At 35.0% G+C, this 24,779-nt stretch overlaps 1 long non-coding RNA gene across 4 annotated transcripts in view; it reads left to right on the plus strand.

Annotated features, from left to right (window-relative positions):
* LOC123334672 overlaps positions 1 to 24,779 on the plus strand; it is a 568,274-nt gene that overhangs the window by 142,666 nt on the left and 400,829 nt on the right. The gene's annotated exons all lie outside the window — the stretch shown is intronic.

The raw sequence follows: 24,779 nt of genomic DNA on the forward strand, positions 1-24,779 counted from the left end.
ACAACGTTATTTTCTAAATCACATTGATTTGTTATGTGGTATTGAAAGATCTTAAACAGAATCAAGGTCTATAAATTGCAGAATGTAGTCCTCAAAACCTCTTATCTGTTTCAGTTCTGTCAAAATGAGACCAAGAGCCAAGCATTCTATGTATACAAAGCTACTAGTCAAAGAATCAAAACTGAGACCATTCAATTTCCTCTTTTTTTGGCAAGAAGCCAGACTGACATTTTCCTTTCTGTTAGTTTTGGCAAAGAAGAAAGAGAAAGGAAACTTTACTGCTCAGTTACTGATGGTTTTTCTATTTTGTTTTTATTAAAAATGTTGAAACATGGGTCCTTTGTCAAAATTATTTTATTATTGAAGGGTGGGTGGGGTGAATGAACTGGCAACTGTTCAGAAAACCATTAACAGCACTGATAATGGACAATCTTATTTTGGTTCCCCAACACAGAAGTGCTTAATTGCAATAAATTATACTGCAGTCTGGTGACTGATGTGCATGTTTAATGAATTGGTACAGCCTTGGAGGTTAATCTGCTGGGAGGTAACAAACGTAGCCCATCTGATATTGCAATAAAAAGTATGATCTTTTAAAGTTACATGATGATATATTTTGGGCATGAAACTAACAGAATGAGTTTTCATTGGCTGCAGATTTGTTGGGCCTCCAAGACTAAAACATTGAAAAACCAACATCCCTAATGGTCATATTTGAATTAAATAAAAAACTTAAATACATCAGCAGTGGAATGCAACCCACCCAAGACTGACAGACTGGTGGCCATCAAAGAATTTATACAAGATGCAATGTGTTCTTAGAAAATAATTGCTCTTAAGCCAAGCCATCTTTGTTTATGTAATACATTGCATTTTTAGTTCTGAAGTTATTTATATAACAAGAAAACAAATACTTTTTTCCACAGGATTCTGTGTTAAATATCACTTGGAGTTTGTAGAGAACTATAACTTTTTTATTCATGATTTTCTAAGCCTAATTGTGAAACTGAGTATCAATTAGAAAAACACTAATCATGGATCTTCGGATTGCTTATGGGGTCACTGCCAAGGTGGATGGAGGGAAAAAAATCAATGATACTAAGTAACAAAGACTTTAATGTGTGGAAAAGGTTTGCAAATGGGGAAGTATGAGAAACAATTTCTGTTTTGTAACCATTGTTTAATATTGTCAGTTTGATGTGAGATTTAGAGCAAACAGGTTGTGAAATAGTTTCTTAAAAAACATTTCCGCACCTTAATGTGTTAGGTGCTTGTGTGTTTGGTTTTTCTCAACATGAAGTAGCTTCACACTGAGGACATAAGACCAAAACATTTGGAAGCCACATCCCCTAGTTATGTTGTCATTGAAAGGAGAAGTGAATAACTGATTAAAATGCTTAATCTGCCTGAAATTCCTATATAAATTTTTTTCTAATATCATTTGCAGTTGATTTAGTGAAAAATTGCTGACAATTAAGGTCCTAGAGGAAAGTTAAAATATGAAGTATTATGTTTCCAAAAGAGGATAAGAACCACTGTTCTAGATAAATCCATAAGGAGACCTGTTTTGATAACAATTTATAAGTTACTGTGTAACAGATTATAAAGAATAGAATTGTAATGAGAGGATTTGCCTAATTGGAGACAATCTGCAGGCTATTACAAGATAGATGTCTTTATTTCTTTTTATTAAGGTTTTTGTATTTATTGAATATACCTGTGGATTATTCACACATATCTTTTATGAAGTCTTACAAGTGAAAATGTACAATGAAATGAAGGAAACTTAATAGCGTAGCACTTCTTAAAGACCAGTGTTCCAGTTTCTAAGTGGCTGGAGTTTTCTTTTTTCTGATCTCTCACATAGATGACATCATAGTCATTTTTTATATTTTTATCTCTGCTCTTTTATACAGAGATCAAAGAACATCCTTATAAGATTCTGGCACTTTCACTGATATGCTTAGCTAACTCTTTAAAGATGACAAAATATTAGAGTTCACTTTGTTCAAGTCTTATACTTGCAGTCAATACTTAGTTCAATAGATTTTTGATATACAAATATTTCCAATCTGTAATAGAAAATTTTGTCAAACACTTTCCAAAGGTTTCTTCCTATTTTGCTTTATGTAATTAATTCTCTGACATCTACCTGTATGCATGTGGTTCGGAGAATTTCGTTATAGGAAACCTAGGAAAAGGATTTGTAGAGTAGTTGAAGCCATAGGTCCAACATTTCTTATCTTGAAGAAAGATAATTTCTGCCAACCTCATTCTTTTGTAGGAAGGAAGATCACAAGAATAAGAATGCCATGGGTCCCTTTTTATGCAGAATGGGACAAATAATATGTTACAATCGCTAACTCCACAAGTTAGTAACTTTTTCTGGATAGGAGTCACCAAAGTGTGTCCTCAGTTGGCACTGGGTATATTCACATTTAAAATTTCCCCTCAAAATGAACTTTTGAATTTGTGTAAATAGATGTTAATATAAAATTAACATGTTAAATTTGATAACAAATTATATACAATGGTTTTAAAGAGTGGATATTTTAAGGCTAATTTTTTGATTATATATTTTTTTAAGTCAAATTAAGATGCTTGACTTAAGTAACAGGTATATGTCTAGGGATTTCTTAAATTATTTGTGATTGAGAGGAGAGAGTTGTTTTTGCTTCTTGAAGGAATGTACAAAATAAGGATGGTGATGAAAAGGAAAGGATGAAATATAGCTTGGAAACTGTCAAGATGATGATAGAATGATGGAGTGGGGAGGGTTAATGCAATGTGCAAGAGGACACGAAAGAAAGTAAACACTGTGGTTGTGGATTCTTTGTCTTTCCTGGTGATATTCCGAAAGATAGAAATAAATACACGTAGAATGTAAAACTTCTCTTGACAAACAATATGGTTAACATGTTTTCTCACAAATTCTATTTAGTTATTTTTATTTTGGAGAGCAATAATTGTTCAGTTATACATGCTTATATGACTTATAACCTTACATCTTAAAGTTAGTTTTAGAAAATATTGAATACTAATTTAGATCAATCTGTAATGTTGATCCTTAGAACTCAAGATAAATAGCTGCATTGTCAACTCATGTTTTTTCATTGAAATAGAGTTGTGAATCTGCTCTCTAAATGATGCACAATTCTCTGTGTATACTAAGAAAACTAGACTTAAAGAAGTAATATTTCCCAAGTCACATAGCAGGGTCACCTGTTAAAATTAAAACCAAGCCTCATTGCAAACCACTTTCCAATATACTACACTGTGAGTGAAAAGAGAAAGTTATACAATATTACTAGTGAAAAGTTTGACTCTATGTCCAAAACTACGGTGTCAGCAAGAAGCAGAAACATCAGTTGCTCAAGCTGCCAGATTGCTGGTCCCAGTACTAGATTAACAGTGCTTACACTTTCAAATGTCCATTTGTCAGTGTCAGGCATAATAGTGAGCAAGCTTTTACTATACTTGTTAATAACTAAATATACAAAGCCTTTCATGCAAAGTTTATTACAATGTTTTGTTAAATAATTACATGTATCATTTTATACTTGGGGAAAATGATTGCTTAAGTAATCATAATTTGCTTATGTATTGGAGAGACAAATAGACTTGAGTGCAAAATCATTTTCAACCGCTGAACTGTAGGATTTGGGGTAGGCACCTCAGTACTCTATAATTTAGTTTCTCTACCTGTAAACTTTGGGAACTAATAGTCCTCACTTCTTCTGAAATGAGAACCAAAGGACATGATCTTTTAAGTGCTGAACGTAGAAATCACTCAAATAATGATCACTATTATCAGCAACCTTAAAATATAGAATCATCTACCAATTATTTTATATTCCCATCACTGGAGAGTGATGTATGGTACATGAAATAGTCCTAAATTAGGAAGTTTCTTTTTTAGTTTACTTTTATTTTTGATTGGTAAAATACAATACAGGATTTACTATCTTAACCATTTCTAAGTGTACAATTCAGAGGTATTAAGTACATTTACAATGTTGTATAGCCATTGCCAGCACTCATCTCCAGAGGTCTTTTCATTTCGCAAAACTAAAACTCTATATCTACTAAACAAGAACTCTCTATTCTCCTCCATCCCAACCCAGCCCCTGACAGCCACCATACTTTCTGTCTTTATGAATTTTACTACTCTAGGTACCTTATATTAGTGGAATTATACATTATTTGTCTCTTCTGTTACTGGGTGTTTCAGCATGATGTCCTCAAGATTCCTTTGTGTTGTAGCTTGTGTCAGAATATCCTTCCTTTTTAAGTCTGAATAATTTTCCTTCGCATACATGTACCACATTTTGCTTATGCATTCTTCCACTTATGTATCCTTGAGTTGTTTCCACCTGTTGGCTGTTGTAATGCTGCTATGAACCTGGGTCTCTCTGAGACCCTGCTTTCAGTTCTTTTGGATATGTAGCCAGAATTGCTATACCAAGATATTCTGTGTTTAATCTTTTGAGGAATTACCATATTGTTTTTCACAGTGGCTGAACCATTTAATACTCCCACCAGCCATTGAAAATTTCTCAACATTCTCATCAACATTTGTTACTTTCTGTTTGTTTTGTTTCCTTCATTGTAGCCATCCTAATAGGTGTGGGGTGGTTGAAATCTTCTGTTATCAATGTACCCTATGGTGAGGAGCTGTTGACATTTGTTATAGAATGTGACTGCTCTATGTTCTAGAAGTTCCTGTGATTGTGAATTTGCAAAAGTCACAGCAAATCCTTGGGGAAGTAGTTTCATATTCGTAAGAGACTCACTGGTGTATGAATGACAACTATAGGATGGTCATTGCAAGCTGGCAACTAGAGTTGGTATTCCAAAAGTGTTAAATTTATGCCAGTTACCTGAAATTCTAATTTTTACCTTGATTATCTAACAATTGCAGTGACAGAGCCCAATTAGTGTTGAAGATACAGTAAAACTTGAGCTTGTTTTACAGATAATGATATTAGAAAGACTTCATTGATTTTCTTTCCTAAATGAAGAGCCTGGAGTATTATACCCAGCACTGGAACACCAGAGTGGAAGACTTTTTTTTTCCTACTTAATATAAATTTAACTTTGTATTTATTTCTGAAAAATTAAAACCAAGCATTTCATTCTTTTTCTATTGATCCTTATGTGTATCTGTATATAAATCCTGAGTTCTACATAGTTAAGAAATATGTATTTTATTATCAAAGAAGACTAAAGCAGAAATACATTCATGAGTATCTCTTTTACTTAATTTTTTAGAAAAATAATGATGAATAAACTACATTCTGACATTTCAATAGGCACTATCTGTTTCTCTAACAGAACTAATGGATAATTGAATGACTAAACCATTAATCCTATAAATGGACACAGCATAAATAATTTTAAAGAAAACTTAGAAAATAAAAGTGAATTAAATGAAATCAAAAAGAACTAAATAATTGGAGAGGTATTCTGTAATCATGGATAGGAAGATTCAATATTATGAAGATGTTAGTTCTTCTCAACAATCTATAGGTTCAGTGCAATCTTAATCAAACTCTCACCAAGTTATTTCATGGATTTCAACAAACAATTCTCAAGTTTATATGAAAAGACAAAAGACCCAGAATAGCCAACATAATATTGAAAGAGAAGAATGAAGTTGGAAAATGGCATTGCCTAACTTCAAGACTTATTATAAGCTTACTGTAAAAATGTAATCAAGAAGGTGTAGTATTGGCAAAAGAATAGACAAATAGATTGATATCAGTAATAGCCCAGAAATAGACCCCTATTAAGATACACAACTAATTTTTGATAAGGGAACAAAAACAACATAATGGAGTAAGGATAGGTCTCTTCAACAAATGATGCTAAAACAACTGGATATCCAATGTAAAAAAAAAAGAAAATGAACCTGCAAAAGTCACAGCAAATCCTTGGGGAAGTCAGTTCATATTCTTAAGGACTCACTGGTTTATGAATGACAGTCATGGGACGATCATCACAAACTACCTACTAAACCTGATACCCTTCAAAATACACTCAAAATGGACCACAGACCAAAATGTTAAATGAAAAGCTATAAAACTCCCAGAAGATAATGTAGGAGAAAACCTAGATAATCTTGGGTAAGACAATGACTATTTAGATACAATGCCAATAGCAAGATTCATGAAAGAAGTAATTGATAAACTGGACTACATTAACATTAACAACTTCCCCTCTGTGAAAGGCAATGTCAAGAGACCGGGAAGACAAGCCACAGTCTGGAGAAAATAGTTTCAAAAGACACATCTGATAAAGAACTGTCACCCAAAATATATGCGTGCATGCTCAGTTGCTCAGTCACGTTTGACTCTTTGTGACCCCCTCAGACTGTAACCCACCAAGCTTCTCTGTCCGTGAGATTTTCCGGGCAAAAATAATGAAGTCAGTTGGCATACCCTTCTCCAGGAGTCCTAACCCTGGAGTCAAACCCACATCTCCTGTGTCCCCTGCAGTGGCAGGCATATCCTTTACCATTGAGCGACCGGGGAAGTCCATCCAAAATATATAGAGAGCTAAAATAAATAAATAACGAGCAACCAAATTTACATTGTTTTCTCTCAGATTTATCTAACAGTTGTTAGCTGGCACATATCCTGTGGTGTTTTTAAAATTTACTTTTAATTGGAGGATAGTTGCTTTACAATGTTGTGTTGGTTTCTGTTGTACATCAAAGTGAATTAGCCACAAATGTACATGTCCCTTCCCTCTTGAACTTCCTTCTCATACCCCACCCCATCTCACCCCTCCACATTGTGGAAGAACACCAGGTTGAGCTGCCTTCGTTTCAGAGCGACTTCTCGCTTGCTGTCTGTTTAACATATGGTGGTGTGTATGTCTCAATGCTTCTCTATCAGTTTGTCCCGCCCTCTCCTTCCCCAGCTGTGTCCACAAGTCTGTTCTCTGTGTCTGTGTCTCTAGTCCTGCCCTGCAAATAGATTCATCAGTACCATTTTTCTAGATTCCACATATATGCATTAATATACAATATTTGTTTTTCTCTGACTTCACTCTTGGCTCTAGGTTCATTTTTGAGCCAGTTAAATAGATGCTTTCATCAGCATTGATTGTATTGCAGAGAAATTTTAAAAAAGGAACAATTTGAATGCTTGTGATTCTATTTAATTTGATTGTGAAAGGTGGTATATTTTAGCCTAAACTCTAGGAGGTTTAGATCCATTTAGGACAGTTTGAAAGCTTTTCCTCCTATGAAGACTATGAAAATGTATGATAAGTTCGTACCTTGACCAAGATTTATAGAGCTGTCTGGCCTGAGATTTCAGAGCAGGATGGCATGAGATTTCATCACACTACTCAGAACAGCATACAATTTAAAACTTATAAATTGTTTATTTCTGGAATTTTCCATTTAATACCTTCAAAGTGCAGTTGGCTGCAAGTAAACCACAGACAGTGGAACTGTCAATAAGAGAGGACTGCTGTATCACCTGAGTTCATATTGCTTATGATGGTATTAAAATTTATCCATTTTATTAACCAATTCAAAATTATCAAATTTCTCTGTAGTCTGTCAGAAGTGTGGTGGAGTTGTCTTTGAGCGACAGCTTAGATTTTTCTAGGGATTTTTTTTTTTTTGTCTTTGGTTGCTTTAAATGGAGTTGACAACTGCCACAAAAAATAGTATTGTTCAGAAAGTGACAGCTGGGATAATTGATCATATTAAGAGGCCTTCAGCAACCTGAGTTGCAAAGAAGAAAGGCTGATAGGGCTCCTATCACAGATGGAATATAGAGGCTCCCAGTAAGGAGAAAATTGAGAGCTCAACAAAAACATGAATGTATCAAAAATGATATCTTTAGAGACAGATGAATGAAAATCTTGACTTTGCAACATAATCACAGGGAATAATTTCAATGGCAATAAGTATTTTTCTCAAATAAGTCTTCTGGAATATTTCCATTTGATCGCTTACTGATTTTTGCCAGGAATAGTACCATGGTCCAATGAAATATTAGTTATGAATCAACTTACTGACATTTTTGATCCCAATTTATTTCAAGTTTGAGAGATTGTAAGGGACATAAAGCATGGACACTTTTGCTACAGTGGCACAAACACAGTTGCTTTCAGATTTTAGAAGATAGGAGGAAGTGGACGAAGAAATTTATCCAGAAGTATGAATTAATCTTGGATTTTTTAGGTCATAACTTCCTTAATTACAGCAATGCATTTCTATTTTTTCCATAGCTTTTGCCTCTATTTTATATAAATATATGTGGATTTATGACATATCATCTTTATAGCTATAGTTGGGAATAAAAGCAGTTTTAAATATAATATCTTTTGCTGTTGTTGTTCAGTCACTTGTGTCCAACTGTTTGTGTCCCCATGGACTGCAGCCTGCCAGGCTTCCCTGTCCTTCAATATCTCCTGGAGTTTGCTCAAACTCATGTCAGTTCAGTCAGTGATACCATCCATCCATCTCATCCTCTGCTGTCCCCTCCTCCTCCTTCCCTCAATCTTTCCCAGCATTGGAGTCTTTTCTTATGAGCCAGCTCTTCACATCAGGTGGCCAAAATATTCAGCTTCAGCATCAGTCCTTCTAATGAGTATTCAGGGTACATTTCCTTTAGGATTGACTGGTTTGATCTCCTTGCAGTCCAAGGGATTCTCAGGAGTCTTCTCAAGCACCACAATTCAAAAAGCATTGATTCTTCAGTGCTCAGCCTTCTTTATGGTCCAATTCTCACATCTGAACATAACTACTGGAGAAACCATAACTTTGACTGAGACAGTTAAATCTGAGAATCTGGCATTTTCCTTAAAATTTTTCACATAACATATTGTCAAACAGGATATTTCTTATTTTTGCTTTCCCTCTTATTTCATGGTGTTACTAAAAGAACACTGGATTGGGATACAGAATAATTAGAACCTTAAATTTTTCACTTGGGAATGAAATTCTTTCATGCCTTATTTTATTCATTTTATAAAGGAGTAAGACTAGATCATTTTTTAAGGACTTGGGGCAATAATCCAGCTTCCTGTCTCCTCCCAGTTGAGGTGGCCTCTGATGTTGACTATATTAACCTATCGATACCAAGCTTAGTACCCCTTCCCTGATTACACTAATAAGTTTTCCTTGGTAGAAATGGTCTTCTGTTCTAATAATAAACTGTTTAAGTTAGTAGGTTATCAGATTCATTATAAAATTTGTGAATAATATGTGCTCAAAATTGTTTGAAGCAATAGGTAAGAATCATTAAATGGACACATTATTTACCATATAGTATTTAACTGGTGTTTAGAATGTGCCTGCAATGGAATAAATGCTACAAGGAAACAAATGTTTATGATACAATCTGAAATCTCAAAAGGGAAGAATAAATAATTTGAGTCAATCACCTGCCTTGTGTCATTTTACATAGTATTTTTAAAGTTTATGGCAGCTTTTAGTTTGTAGAATTTCAAGAAACAATGGATCGTTGTACTTTATTTATAGATGATAAAAACAATGTAATTAAATAAGCTACTACAGGCCACATGGTTCATGAATTGCAGACCCAGAATATAGGCCCAGAGTCTTTCTGGCCCCAGAGCATGTGTGTTTTCCCATAGCATCATGTTAGTAAGCAAAATGACATTTATATAAAAAATTCAGAGTAAGACATGTCTATTTATGATGTACACCTTAATGGTCTCAAAAATCAATGTGGAATAGAAATGCAGAGAAAGAAGAAACTTCGGGTTTAGAAGATTAGAAAAACTGAATGCAGGAGGGATTTTTTTTTTTCCCCTGGGTTATATAGTATACTAAACCCCTGAGAGACAGAGATGAAGAAAGGAATTCTAAGATACTAGTAGCAATTCATTAGAATTGTGGAGACAGCTAAAGTCAAGGAGTATCTTAAGGAATGGTGAGAAGTTCAGTTGCCAGAACTAAGAGAATGTCTTGAGAAATTAGCATTTTAACAAATGTGGTTGCCACCTTGAGAGCTCTGAGTCTAATGATCTACTTAATCCAAAAAAAAGCTAAGCACAGGGAAATTTCCATTCTTAGAAAGATTGAATTGGCCCTTCTGTGCAGGATAGTCTAACATGGATAAAAGATAAGAAGCACTTCTCTCCCCTGGATGACTCCCAATTCACAAGTTTGTTTTGCAGCTCTTTCACTTCCTCTTTATCAGGTTTCAGTAGAGCATTAAAGTATTTTTAAAATGTAAAGTCGATCATGCCATTCTCTCTGTAAAATCCTCCGTTGGCTTTCCTTGGCACCTAGAATAGAGTTCTAACTTTTCACCATATGTTGCAAAACTGGGTAATTGGGTCCTGTGTAGCTCTCCTGCTGCTCTCATTCAAGCTCACGTCACTCCAGCCAAATAGGACTTTTACAGTCCTTCTGCCTTCAGCTCTTTGTAAATGCTCCTAGTGGTGGTGGTTTAGTCACTGAGTCATGTCCTACTCTTAGTGACCCCATGGACTCTAGCCCACCAGGTTCCTCTGTCCATGGGATTTACCAGGCAAGAATACTGAGTGGGTTGTCATTTCCTTCTCCAGGGTATCTTCCTTCTCCAGAGATTGAACCCACATGTCCTGCATTGGCAGGTGGATTCTTTACCACTGAGCCACCAGGGAAGCCCAAATGCTCCTGGGGTGGTCTGTAAATGCCTTGTTGCTTCTTGGAATTTGCCCTCTTTTTTGTATTGTACTGCTTCCCCTCTCACCTTCTTTATGTTAAGGTCTCAGCCCAAGTTGTCGCTTTTTTTAGGAGGATGTTTATTAACTAAGTTCTGTTAATTTTCTAAAGAAATCTTAATCACTTGTTTACTTTCCTTCATATAACATCACAGTTGCCATTATTTTATTTATTTATATTATGCATCTTCTGCTTAGAAACTCCAGCAGGCCATATTGATAGTCTACGAAAAGAAAACCAACTTCATAGCAAAGTGCCACCCCCCCCGCCGCCACCAAAAAAAATTAGAGAGCAAAGAAATGACTTACACAGCTCTTTTATTTTGCTAAAAAAATGACAAATATTAATTTTAAAAGTTGCATGCTTTCTGTGTGTTAATATTACGTCCATTTTGTCTTTTTGTGAGATGCTATGATGTGTGATTCATGACTTAGCAGACAGTATGCTGCCCTCAGAATCTTGTGTAAGAGTAGGCAACCATGAGTATGTCCCCAGTACTTTAGGAACCACTGTGCAAACTTAAATTAGTATAAGACACAGTTGCAACTTTTCATTTTATTTATTTTCCCCTTTGTCTTGTATAAATGATCCTAATACCAGAAGTTTTGAATCTTTCGCAGTAAAGCTCCTTCCACCTGTTTCCTCAGATACTGGCAAAGCTTCAATTTATTTCCTTTCCTTTGCCAATGACAATATTCTTCATTTTTGGCCTCCATTGGGGATAGCTTTCTGATGAAGTTTCCTTTACAGCATATGTACATCCATGCACACACCACACGGAAGTGTTCATGTAACTCTAGTTGGTGAAAGAGTCACCAGCAGATGCTGCACAGATCTTTTAACTGTAGCTGATTGCTACAGCCACATCATGTCAGAATTAAAGGTAGTCTTAATTTTTCTCTAATACATATTCATAGATGTAAAAGCCTCAAGTCTAATATCTTAAATGGTTGTTGGCATCACATTCATAGTGTCTCTAAGTTTATACACAAGGACCATTGGTCAAATCTGATTAATCTCTTTATGTGCTAACATTTTCAGCATGGTGTGACATACTTTCTACGTAATTCTTTACTTTTCTTACTTTGTTTTGAGGTAGCTAGACTTCAAATTGTCATATAAGTGACTTTTAAATTATACTTTTAATGTTTTCCCAAAAGTTCTTTAAATATTATTTTGAAGCTAACATGTTAAAGTCTTTCTATATTGACCACAGGATAACTGTCCATATTTACCTTGGAAATTAATATATTTGTTGCTGCTGCTGCTGCTAAGTCGCTTCGGTTGTGTCTGACTCTGTGCGACCCCATAGACAGCAGCCCAAAAGGCCCCTTTGTCCCTGGGATTCTCCAGGCAAGAATACTGGAGTGGGTTGCCATCTCCTCCTCCAACTAATTGTTGACCATTACTATATTACATTTATCTTCATTATTCTCTTCTTAGACTCTAAAGTGACCTGATCTGGAATTAAATTCTCTAAGCCTCAGCAGCAAGATTTCCTCTTTTGTCTTATTTCCTTCATGGTTATTATGGGACAAAGAAAGGTACACTGAATTATTTCAAGAAGTTCAGGTCGGTCTAGAGGTAATCTGTTCTGTGCCTCTTCAAGAATTTACTTTGCTATCCAAAAGAGATTTTTACTGTGGGGAACACCATGCACAATGGCACTCTATATTGAGTCTTGTGAAACAGAAAGGGTAATAATATACCATAAAATATATGCTATCTTGTTACTTTAAAATTTAACAATACATATTAGTGAACTTGATTGATTAGAAATTCATTCAAAATTGTTCATATAGGAGGGAAATATATCAAGTTTCAACTTAAGTCCAAGAATGGCCTGACCAATATAATAAAGTTCTTACTGTCTTCAAAACATCAGAGAACTTACTATCCGTGGCTTGGTCTTTGAAGTCACCATGACACCATCGCCTCTGATAAAAGAGTTTATTTATAACTTGCTCAGCTTATGTCTTTTCCCACTGAATCAGCAGGCTTTCTAAGGTTTGGGGATATAATTTCAAGCACTGTTAAACCTCTGTCAGAGTTTGGTTGGCCCCCTGAGGGGCCCTGTGTTTCAACATTCTCTTTACTAAGACAAGACTTCTCAAGTAAGTTCTTAGAAAACTGACAGCTTCAAGTATCAGAGGTTTTGTAATTTGAAGTGGCATTTAATCTGAAAAATAACATTAGCAAATCAGCATATAATTGGCTTTCTATTTCCTTTTCCACCCCCTCATTATTTTTCTTTTTGCTTAGGTTAGGACACAAGTCAAAATTATATTTGATACAGCAATTTCCTAATCTTTTCAGAAGGATGTTCCTAATCAAACAATTAAGTAGATGGAGTGTCATTATCTTAAGAAAGCAGGAACATGTACATTTTACTAAGGCCTGTTTATATTTCTAGTGTTCCTTTTGCATTGTCTCCTTTATTATTCAAATATCCACTGAAGTTTAAGGAGACTCTTAACTAACACATAAATTTTATGAACAAGTTTAGCAAAATAGATAAAGAGGAAAATCCTCATACAAATTTTTCATTTCTGTAATTCCTTTGGGTCCCCTCATCACTTTTCAAGTTCCCTGCATCTCAGCTCTTGCACTCCAAATAATATTATCTTCACATTTTAGACTTCTCAATGCACAGGCAAATGGGAAATGCCCATGGCCTTCTATGAGATCAGGATCCTCCTGGCACCCCCTTAGATTTTCATTCTCCATAATTTTATTTCCAGCATACTTTGTTAATATTATTCTCTCACATTTTACACAAAGCAAAGTTTTGTTAAATAGCATTGCCATAAATAGTATGTCCTTTAATTACTTATGCTTTAACTTGCATTTGTTTCACAATGCTTCGGTTGACATTCACTATTGTCTGTATGAAATACATGCACACAATACTGTTTTTATACTATTCCCTGTTTGATAGTATTTCACTCCATTATGACAGTACTGTTCTACTGCTCTTCTTACTGCTGAGATCAAGGAGGGCTATTGGCCTTGCTTGAGGCCACTCATGTTGATGAGATAAGAGGAACTGCACATCTGGACTCTGATTCTATTCTATTGGCCAGTTTTGAGAGCTTTCTTCTTTGCCACACATCATTTTTTTCTTCAACAGTAATACTCATACATTGTTGATCCACACTTTTTCCCCCACTGAGGATTTATTGCTGTCTGTTTCAACTAAGCACAACTAAGCTTAGGTTCTGCTCTTTATGTTATGTTTTGTAGTTTGTTATACATGCTTTAGAATTTAATCCAGTTTCTGTTTAATAGCTTGTGACCTTAAGCAAGTTCCTCAACCCCTTCACAACTTGATTTTCTCATCTATTAACTGGGGTTGTAATAACTACATCATAGGACTGTTGCTTATTTTAATGAGACATTTCATGTAAAGTGGTCAATACTCAATAGCTATTATTGTTAGTAAGTAGCAGATATAAATCACATTGAGATTGAATTGATGATATCGGAAATATCAATGTGACTTAAATAATCATACACCTGGCATATTAAATGTTTACTATATATCCTAGATATTGGGATAAAGACTGCATAAATATCTAATCTAATTATAATAACAAACCTACAGGAAGACATATTTTATCCTCATTGTTTTGGATGACAAAACTGAAGCTTGAAGAGTATAAATTCTTTCCCCAAGCTATCCTACTTGGGTCAAACAGAGCCAGGATTCAAATTGAAGCCTTTGTCCCCAAAGACCATGCTCTTCCTTACTATCTGATACAAATGCTGAGTGACATAGTACAAAAGGTTCACCAGACCTTGAAAAATTTTTAAAGAAATGATTGGCCATTGTTGGTTTGGGAAGTTCCTTGGAGGACTTGACCATTTAACTAAATCTTGAAGGAACCATGGCAAAAGTGGGTTTCCCAAAATGAGGGAAAAGATTCTTCTATTTCAATGCATATTTTCATAACAATAAGATATTTGAACCTAAATATATTATAGAGTCCATGTACAAAATTAATCATTATGCCTAGATCTGAAAATAAAGAGGAAATTTTTCTTAATCAGGCTGCTGCTGCTGCTGCGTCACTTCAGTCGTGTCCAACTCTGTGTGACCCCATAGACGGTAGCCCACCAGGCTCCCGCATCCCTGGGATTCTCCAGGCAAGAACACCGGAGTGGGTTGCCATTTCCTTCTCCACTTAATCAGGCTAGTGACCACCAAAATATATAGCAGTTTCATTGATCTGTGTCATTACATAAAGTCTTAGGAATTCCTCAGTTCAACTAGAAAGAAAAACTCATGAGGGCAATGGAGAATGTGGCCTTTTTACATTAATTATTTGAGATGAAAATATTGAAAAGAGTTTTGATTTTCCTGTACTATCTTTCTTTCTCCCATTACTATGTTTACTAACCAGCAGTACTGGAGTTCTCTATTAACTTTTTCTCTTCTCCTTTCCTTGGGGAGGTCATCTGTACATTTAGTTCATATATTACTATTTTGTCATATATCGTATTTGCTTGTGTATTAACCTTGTATCTTGCAGTCATGCAATTATTGCTTATTAGTTTCAGGAGATTTTGTGTAGAGCCTTTCAGATTTCTACCTCAATGATCATGTCTTCTGTGAACAAAGACAGTTTTATTTCTTTCTTCCCAGTCTGTATACTTTAATTTCCTTTTCTTGGTTAATATATTATATAAGACTTCCAGTACAATTTTGAAAAGCAGTGTTGAGCGGGAACATCATTTCTTTGTTCCTGAGCTTAGCAGAAAAGTTTTGAGATTCTCACGATTTTAGCTGCAGGGTTTTTGTACCTTGGTTTTAAGTCCAGGGAGTTAACCCTTATTTGTTTGCTGAGAGCTTTTACCATGAATAGGTGTTTGATTTTGTAAAATGCTTTTTTGGCATCTATTGATATGATCGTGTGAAATTTCTTTTTTTAGTCTATCAATATGTTCAGTTCAATTCAGTCACTCAGTCGTGCCCGACTCTTTGCGACCCCATGAATCGCAGCACGCCAGGCCTCCTTGTCCATCACCAACTCCCGGAGTTCACCCAAACTCATGTGCATCGAGTCAGTGATGCCATCCAGTCATCTCAGACTCTGTCGTCCCCTTCTCCTCCTGCCCCCAATCCCTCCCAGCATCAGAGTCTTTTCCAATGAGTCAACTCTTCGTATGAGGTGGCCAAAGTACTGGAGTTTCAGCTTTAGCATCAGTCCTTCCAATGAACACCCAGGACTGGTCTCCTTTAGGATGGACTGGTTGGATCTCCTTGCAGTCCAAGGGACTCTCAAGAGTCTTCTCCAACACCACAGTTCAAAAGTATCAATTCTTCAGTGATCAGCTTTCTTCACAGTCCAACTCTCACATCCATACATGACCACAGGAAAAACCGTAGCCTTGACTAGATGGACCTTTGTTGGCAAAGTAATATCTCTGCTTTTTAATATGCTATCTAGGTTGGTCATAACTTTCCTTCCAAGGAGTAAGCATCTTTTAATTTCATGGCTGCAATCACCATCTGCAGTGATTTTGGAGCCCCTCAAAATAAAGTCTGACACTGTTTCCACTGTTTCCCCATTTATTTCCCATGAAGTGATGGGACCAGATGCCATGATCTTAGTTTTCTTAATGTTGAACTCAATTGATTTTGAATGTTCAACCAAACTGGCATATCTGAGATAAATCCCATTTAATTGTGGTTTATAATTCTTTCTATATAAGGTTGGATTTGATTTACTAATACGTAGAGACTTCTGCATCTATATTAATAAGAAATATTGATCTGTAGTTTTCCTGTAGTGTCTTTTTTTTTTTTTTTTTTTTTGTATCAGTGTAATACTGGCCTCATAGAATGAGTTAGGAAGTATTCCCTTTAAGTCTATCTTCTTGAAGAGGTTGTAGAGAATTTGTATACTTTCTCCCTTAAATATTTGGTAGCATTGACCAGTGTACTCACTGGAGCCTTGTGCTTTCTGTTTTGGATGATTATTACTTATTAACTTCCCTGGTGGCTCAGACAATAAAGCATGTGTCTACAATGCAGGAGACCCGGCTTTGATCCCTGGGTCAGGAAGATCCCCTGGAGAAGGAAATGGCAATCCACTCCAGTACTCTTGCCTGGAAAATTCTGTGGAATTTTCTGGTAGGCTACAGTCCATGGGTCGCAAAGAGTTGGACACGACTGAGCGACTTCACTCACTCACCTCTTTAATAGATATAGTTCTATTTGGATTGTCTTTTTCTTAGGTGAGTTTTGGTATATTGTGTTTTTCAAAGAATTGATCTGTTTCATCTATGTTATCACATTTGGAGGCATGAAGTTGTTCATAATATTATTTTATTACCCTTTTATTGCCTGTGGGATCTGTAATAAAGTCCCTTCTGTCATTTCTGTATTCATAATTTGTGTCTTTTTTTTTTTTTTGCTTCATTAACTTGACTAAAGGCTTATTGATTTTATGAATCTTTTCAAAGAGCCAAATTTTCAGTTTATTGATTTTTCTCTAATGGTTTCCTGTCCTAGTTTCATTGGTTTCTACTCTAATTTTTATTATTTACTTCTTTTGCTTATTTTGAATTTAATTTGCATTGACTTTTCTAATTTCCTGAGATAGTGGCTTAGATTGCTGATTTTAGATTCTTCTTTTCTTTTTTCTCAATTGGAGGATATTTGGTTTACAATATTGTGTTAGCTTCTGTCATATATCATCATGAATCAACCATAGGTATACATACTCCCCTCCTTCTTGAACCTCCCTCTACCTCCCACCCCATCTCACCCCTCTAGGTTGTGCATTCAATGCTATAGATCTCCTGCTAACCACTGCCTGTGATGTATTACACAAATTTTGATGTTTTATTTTTTTTCACTTAGTTCAAAATATTTTAAAATATTTCTCTTGAGATTTCTTTTTTGACTCAGGTGTTCTTTAGAGGTAAGTTGTTTCAGCTCAGTACCGTTCAGTCACTCAGTCGTGTCCAACTCTTTGCGACCTCATGAATCGCAGCACGCCAGGCCTCCCTGTCCATCACCATCTCCCAGAGTTCACCCAAACGCATGTCCATCGAGTCAGCGATGCCATCCAGCCATCTCATCCTTTGTCGTCCCCTTCTCCTCCTTTCCCCAATCCCTCCCAGCATCAGAGTCTTTTCCAATGAGTCAACTCTTCGCATGAGGTGGCCAAAGTACTGGAGTTTCAGCTTTAGCATCATTCCTTCCAAAGAACACCCAGGACTGATCTCCTTTAGAATAGACTGGTTGGATCTCCTTGTTTTGTCCATGGGACTCTCAAGCGTCTTCTCCAACACCACAGTTTAAAAGCATCAATTCTTCGGCGCTTAGCTTTCTTCACAGTCCAACTCTCACATCCATACATGACTACTGGAAAAACCATAGCCTTCACTAGATGGACCTTTGTTGGCAAAGTAATATCTCTGCTTTATAATGTTATCTAGGTTGGTCATAACTTTCCTTCCCAGGAGTAAGCGTCTTTTAATTTAATGGCTACAATCACAGGTAAGTTGTTTAATCATCAACTATTCAGAGATTTTCTGGTTGTCTTTTTCTTATTGATTTCTAGTTTAACTCAATTGTGGTATGAGAGAAGGCATTGTATGATTTCTACTTTAAAATTTTAAGGTGGGTTTTATGGTTCAATCTGTGATCTATCTTGTGATCTTGAGAAGAATGTATTTTCTGCTGTTGTTGGATGAAGTAGTTTGTAGATGCCAATTATAACCTGTAGATTGATGGTATTATTGAGGTCAACTATGTCCTTTTTGATTTTATGCCTGCTCTATCTGTCTGTTTCTGATACAGAGGTATTAAGGTCTTCACTATATTAATATATTCATGTGTTTCTGCTTGCAGTTCTATCAGGTTTTGCCTCATGTAGTTTGATGCTCTGTTCTTAAGTACATACACATTAAAAATTGTTAGGTGTTCAATTACTGATCTCTTCTTTACCCCTGATAACTTTCCTTGCTTTGTAATTAATATAGGTACTCTTACTTTCTTAGCTTAATGCTACTGTAGTATATCTTTCTCCAGCCCTTTAGTTTTAATATATATTTGTTTTCATATGTCAGGTGAACTTCTTGTAGATAATATAGGTTTGGGTCTTGTTTTTTGGTCCATGCTGACAGTCTATCTTTTAAATGGCATATTTAGATCATTGATGTTTAAGGTAATTATTGATACAATTGATTAATATCTACCATATTTGTTACTATTTTCTATATTTGCCCCTTGTTCTTTGTTCCTATTTTTGTTTTCCACATATTTTCTGCCTTTTATAGTTCATATAAACATTTTTTATGATTCCATTTTATCTCTTTTCTTAATACATCACTTATAGTTCCTTTTTTGCTTTTTTCAGTCATTGTTCTAGAGTTGCAATACACCTTTACAACTAATTCAAGTCTGCTTTCAAATAACTCTATACTAATTAACACCGGTACAAGTATAATACCTTGTAGTAACAAAATAGTCCTGTTTCTCCCCTTCTGTCTCGTAGCACTGCTCTCAGTTATTTCATTTAGACTCCTTTCTTCATTCAAACTTCATTATGAATCTTTGATAAACTTTTCTGACCTCTTTCTCTTCATTCTGTTTATGCAATTATTCTAGTAATTCTTAGGAAAAGGGGCCTGAATGTGTTATATGTCCAGTTCTTTTTTTGCATGCATTTTGAATAAGTTTATTCTTCCTCCTTCATTTGATTTCTAGACTTCATTTTCACCATAATGTCCCAAGATATGTGGAATAATTCTCACCTTATGACTGTTCAATAAATGCTATTAACCTGTGACTTCTCTCAACTAGTGTGTGGCCACCATCTACTTGTAAGATGCCATTGAATCACATGCTCACATTTTTTTTTTTTTTCTTGTGCAAGTGTAGGAGTGTATGCAGTTTTTGTTTTGGAGAAATAATACCCTATTACCAGCATGGTCTTTCTTGATTTTTATAGTAAAAAGCTACTCATGATATGTGCTTGCATCAGTATCAGGGTTAGGTAATGGAATTTTTGTGAAGTCAAGTTATATTTTAATCAGAGGAAAGGAGTGAAGAGTTTTGAAGTCCATCTTCAAAGCATTTTCCTTTAGCCTTTGCTAAAAATTCTATCTTCAGAATGCTAAATGGAACAATTCTGTTGAGGCCTGGGCTAGTTTCTGATTGCTCCCAGGACCTATGAAGTTTGAAGCTAATTTTTTGGTCATCCAGTTGACATGTCACATGATGACATTTGAAGAATGCCTGAAAGCAATATAGGGGTAGATCTGCCAGATTCCCACTTCTGAAACACCTTTTGTAATAAGGCAGGTCATAGTACTTTTGTTGTAGTACGTAATTTGCTTGATATGTTTCAAAATTAGAGAACTTAAATTTTATGAATCTCTTGATACTTTCTTCTTATTATTATGTTGGCTGAAACAGAAATCCTTTCAAACACAGGCAGAAATAAAAAGACTCTGTCCAGTCATAGTCATTTCTACCAATGGCCAAATGACAATTACTGGGAAATAAAATAGTTCAGCAAAGAAAAGTAGTATAGATGAGAACCAAGTTAATTCTTGTGGTAGAGAATCCAAAAATCTTTTAATTTTTTTTCTTTGCAAATGTTATTGCTTGCACATATTTCCCCTATATAGCAATTTCATTTTTGCTCTAAAAAAGCTTCCAAAAAAGAAATTAATTTGTTCATGAATCATTGTTATTAATATGGATCAGGCACTGTTCAAAGAACTGTGGTTGTAGAAGTAAGTCAGTTATTGTAATATACAATATGGGTCATCTTAGAGTAAATAAAAGGGAGAAAATACATAAAGATTTAAATTTTAATTGCATAAGGAACAACACATGTGTGATTTCTTAATGCTTATTTTAAGGATAAATATTAAAACACATCTAGAGAATAAGTATTATGTTTCATGTTTATCTTGGCCCCCCCCCCACGTCTCATTCTCTTTCAGTTCTAGTTCTATCCATATTTCTAACTCATCTGTCCACTCATTTACCCATAGACTATTGTTTTTTTTTTACTAAATTGTAAGAAGATGCTGCTGGCATTAATTTTTATAAGTGCAGACCCTAATAGGAAAGAACATCAACCTATGCCAGAATCAAGAAGCTCAGTTAAGGGGCTACACCTGTTCTATACAACGTTTTTAGGCATTTAACACTTGGGACTTATAACTGTTTCAAGCTAGGGCCCCAAATTTTTAATTGCTGTACTGTGCACACTAATAATTGTTGAGTAGCTTTGTTGCATTGTGGTACTATATAAAGTGTCAGCCTGGCTATGCTGAACTACTTTCTCAAAATACTCTTTTCTGTATGTTCCAGTTAGCACAGACCACATGAATCCTAATTGACTCCTTCACTCTATCTGACAAGATACTGCTCCCCAGGTCTCTGGCTTATCTAATCTCTAGCCAGCAGCTGGCTGGTCAGATATTTGAGTCAGCCCCTGGAGAACAGCATATGCATCTCAGACCAACCCACAGCATTATAAGCTAAATAAATGTTTTTTGATTCATGCCCCTAAGTAGTATTCTTTATATCCAGGCTCGCTGATACAAAAGGAATAAACAGTTACAAACAGGAAAAAGCTACAGATTGGGATAATAGTATTTCAATTATTTTTGACAAAAATAGAGGTTAAATCCCTTAGGTCCAGTGAATAAAATGTATATTTCTCAGAGTACTAGTTGAAATTCCAAGTGTGATGAAGTACTTAGCTGAGGAGGACCTGATGGAAAATAAGTAGAATCTTGCAGTACTTCTATATAAGCTTAAACATGATATAATTTAATATCTTCAGATTTGAGTTAGACAATCACACTTTTAGAGGCAGTATGGAAATATTAAATATATTTGTATAAAGCATTGAAGGCCTTTATATATTTGTGTATCACAGTATTTTTAATTCATCATTTTATTGAATAGTATCATATTATGTAACAGAATTGGACATAATATACAATTGGAATATTCTTGAAATACTATCACACTTTTTACCATTAACATGGCATTGTCCCATAGTGTCTTATGTGTCGACTACTTACCTGGTGTACATTTCTTTTTATTTTTTATATTTTGCATCTAACATCCTTGCATATGTGTAGACTGTGCTTCTCTGCAGTGTGTGCCACTGACCGCATGTGCCAGAAACAAGTGAAGTGTTTGTTTGAAATGCAGATGTTTGGACTCACCCCAGGGCTTCTTGAAAGAGTCTTCAAGGATGTGGCTGGAAATTTCCTTCCTTAGCAAGTTTCCATAAAAACACTAAAGTTAGAGAATCTTTAACATGAACCTGGCATAGTGCTAGGTGCTAAAAAAACAAAAAAAAGTTTTAAAAATGAATGACAAACAGGAATATGTGTGCTTAGTTAAAATACCTATTTTAATTTGTATAATTTGTCTACAGAATTTACGTAGCAGTCGTGTCCAACTCCTAGCGACCCCATGGACTGTAGCCTACCAGGCTCCTCCATCCATGGGATTTTCCAGGCATGAGTACTGGAGTGGGGTGCCATTACCTTCTCCAATAGCTCATACAAGCACCCTCAAATAAACTATCTTCTTAATGTTATATTTTTCATGACAAAAGTTAAGTACAAATGAATAATTATGTTTGTATCTATGTTGCTAATTTTTAGTAAGTATTGGTCCATTTTCCTTTAAGAATTTAACATACCTCTCTGCACAGACAGATAAAATGTAGTGTAACATCCAGTTGTCATTAGGATAACACAAATTACTCGTTAGGCTCGGTCTGGTGTAACTAGCAAAGAAAAAGCACTTTTTACCCTTACATTGGCAGATTCCTCTTCTGTGACTCTGCATCAAAATAAAAATGATGAAAGCAGGAGGTCCTGGTAGAATGAGAAAGAATTTTGGAGACAGGTAGTAAAATTCCTCAACTCTTCTCTGTGTTGCAGATGTATGTATAGTTTGTCTATAGAACTGAAATTCAAACAAGAATTAAACCTAAGTTCCCAGTAATTTTCTATAAGTCCACCTTTACTTTTGAAAAAAAAAATAATGAAGCAAGTTCTTAAAGCAGATGTCATCATTTTGTTAATACCTTGAGGGAGTAATTGGAAACAACAATAAATAAACTGCATCAGTGTTAGCTTTAAAAATATGCTGGTGAAGATGATTTAAAAGAGCATATGAAGAGCATGATTAAAATGTAGTCTTGTGTGGTCTGGAGGAAATAAAATGCTCAAAAGACTTGTCATTTCTCAAGGATGAGTTCTTGGGTTTACAAGTATTTTATTAATTGTATATTAGCGTGGTAGCAAAGTACAATGTGAATTAAACAGTAAGAATAAAAAATGCAAAAATATCACGTAGTGCTTAGAGGAATAGCAATACCTCTTCCCCGCTTCTGTACTGTTTTGCTTGTTGATAATTTCTTCTATTGTCCATCATGAGAATAAAATTATTCTAGTCTTCCTTTTTATCCATTTTGTTTAGAATCAAAGAACTGAAAGTGGAGAAACTATTCCCCTATATGCCTCCAAATCAACTAAATAAAGATTTTCTAACAATTGAGTCATGGCAACCATAATTTTGGGAACAGATGCATAATTTGAAGAAGGAGAGGACCCCGAGGTTACTTTCCTATTGCCTTGAATACATGTAGCTGCACCAAGGAGAATAAGCCCATATGATATCCAAACTAAGCAGATTTTTTTTTTTTTTTTTTTTTGCCAGACTCTGTCTCTTAGTCATGAAACTTCCATTGAGTGTATGCGTCATCCAGAGTGAGAAGCATGTTTTCCAAGTCTGGTTTTTTAGATTTCTCAAAACCTCTTTTTGATCCTTTTAATTTTATTAACTGAGATGGAAACCTCTTGACATCAGAACTTTTGCAAAGTTTATTCCGTATCCCAGCCTCTGAAAGCTTTTAAATACCTAGAGGTTGGTCCAGATTGTCACCTAATGAATAAGAAAATCTTCCAAAGTCCTGAGTATTTGAGACCATTAGTTGCCATAAAATCCGGAATGATTATATTATCCCTGTAAAAACAAATTAAAACCTTACATTTATTCTACTATTTTTCCATTATAATTGGGGACTTTCCAGTGTCACTAAATAAGTATATTTGCCAAAAATGTTTAATCTGTCATTTCCCTGGACCAGTTTACAGTGAATACAAGGTATGGAAGAACAGGTCAAATAACAGAAGGAGCAACCAATCAAAAGAATCCCCAAAATAAGACCATATATAGGAATACTTTCTCATTCTCTTAAAGAAGCTGATGTCTTTAGAAACAGCAGAGCTAGAGGAAAGGAACCTATAGCACATTAAAAGAAATTTTTGAGAGAAAACAACCTTGTGAAATATATATCCTTGGCTGATCCTAGTTTGAATAAACTAGCTGTAAAACATATCTCTGCTACACTTAGGGAAATTTAAATACGTACTAGAGAATTATTATAATTTTACTGCATCTGATAAAATATCCTGGTTGTATAGAAAATATCTTAATTTCTAAAGATAATATACTTTATTATTGAAAGATAAACTCAATATGAATGTAACTTACTATAAAATATGTAAGCAAAAGAAAAAATATGAATAGGTTAGATTGAATTATGAAGCAAATATGGCACAATATTTACTATTAAGTTGCAGCTTTAATTATATGGTTTTATTATATATTTCTTAGCTGATTTTTTGAAAATTTTCACAATAAATTTAAAAGAACATGATTGTCTTTTATGAAAGCCAATTGTTTAGAATTTTTCAAATGAAAATGGGCCTCACATTTAATCCACAGAGTACTAGGTCTAGTAGCAATGAACGCTTAGCTCAGTGTTAAGAGATCTGCATTCAAGTAAAGCCATGGGCCTAGTTCAGTTTCTTTCTCACCCGCAAACCAAGTTCAGTCAGGGCTTTTCAATCTGATTTAAAATAAGAACAATAATCCTTGTCACCCTCCCATGTCAAGGGGGTGTTATAATGATAAATGAGCTCCAGGAATAGATTTAGTCTGTTGATGTATTTGTAACCCATATGGCCGCATCACCCTTTGACTTTTCTAAGAGGAATAGAAAATAGTTATATT

Source organism: Bubalus bubalis, chromosome 8, assembly GCF_019923935.1.
Source record: "Bubalus bubalis isolate 160015118507 breed Murrah chromosome 8, NDDB_SH_1, whole genome shotgun sequence".
NCBI lineage: Eukaryota > Metazoa > Chordata > Mammalia > Artiodactyla > Bovidae > Bubalus > Bubalus bubalis.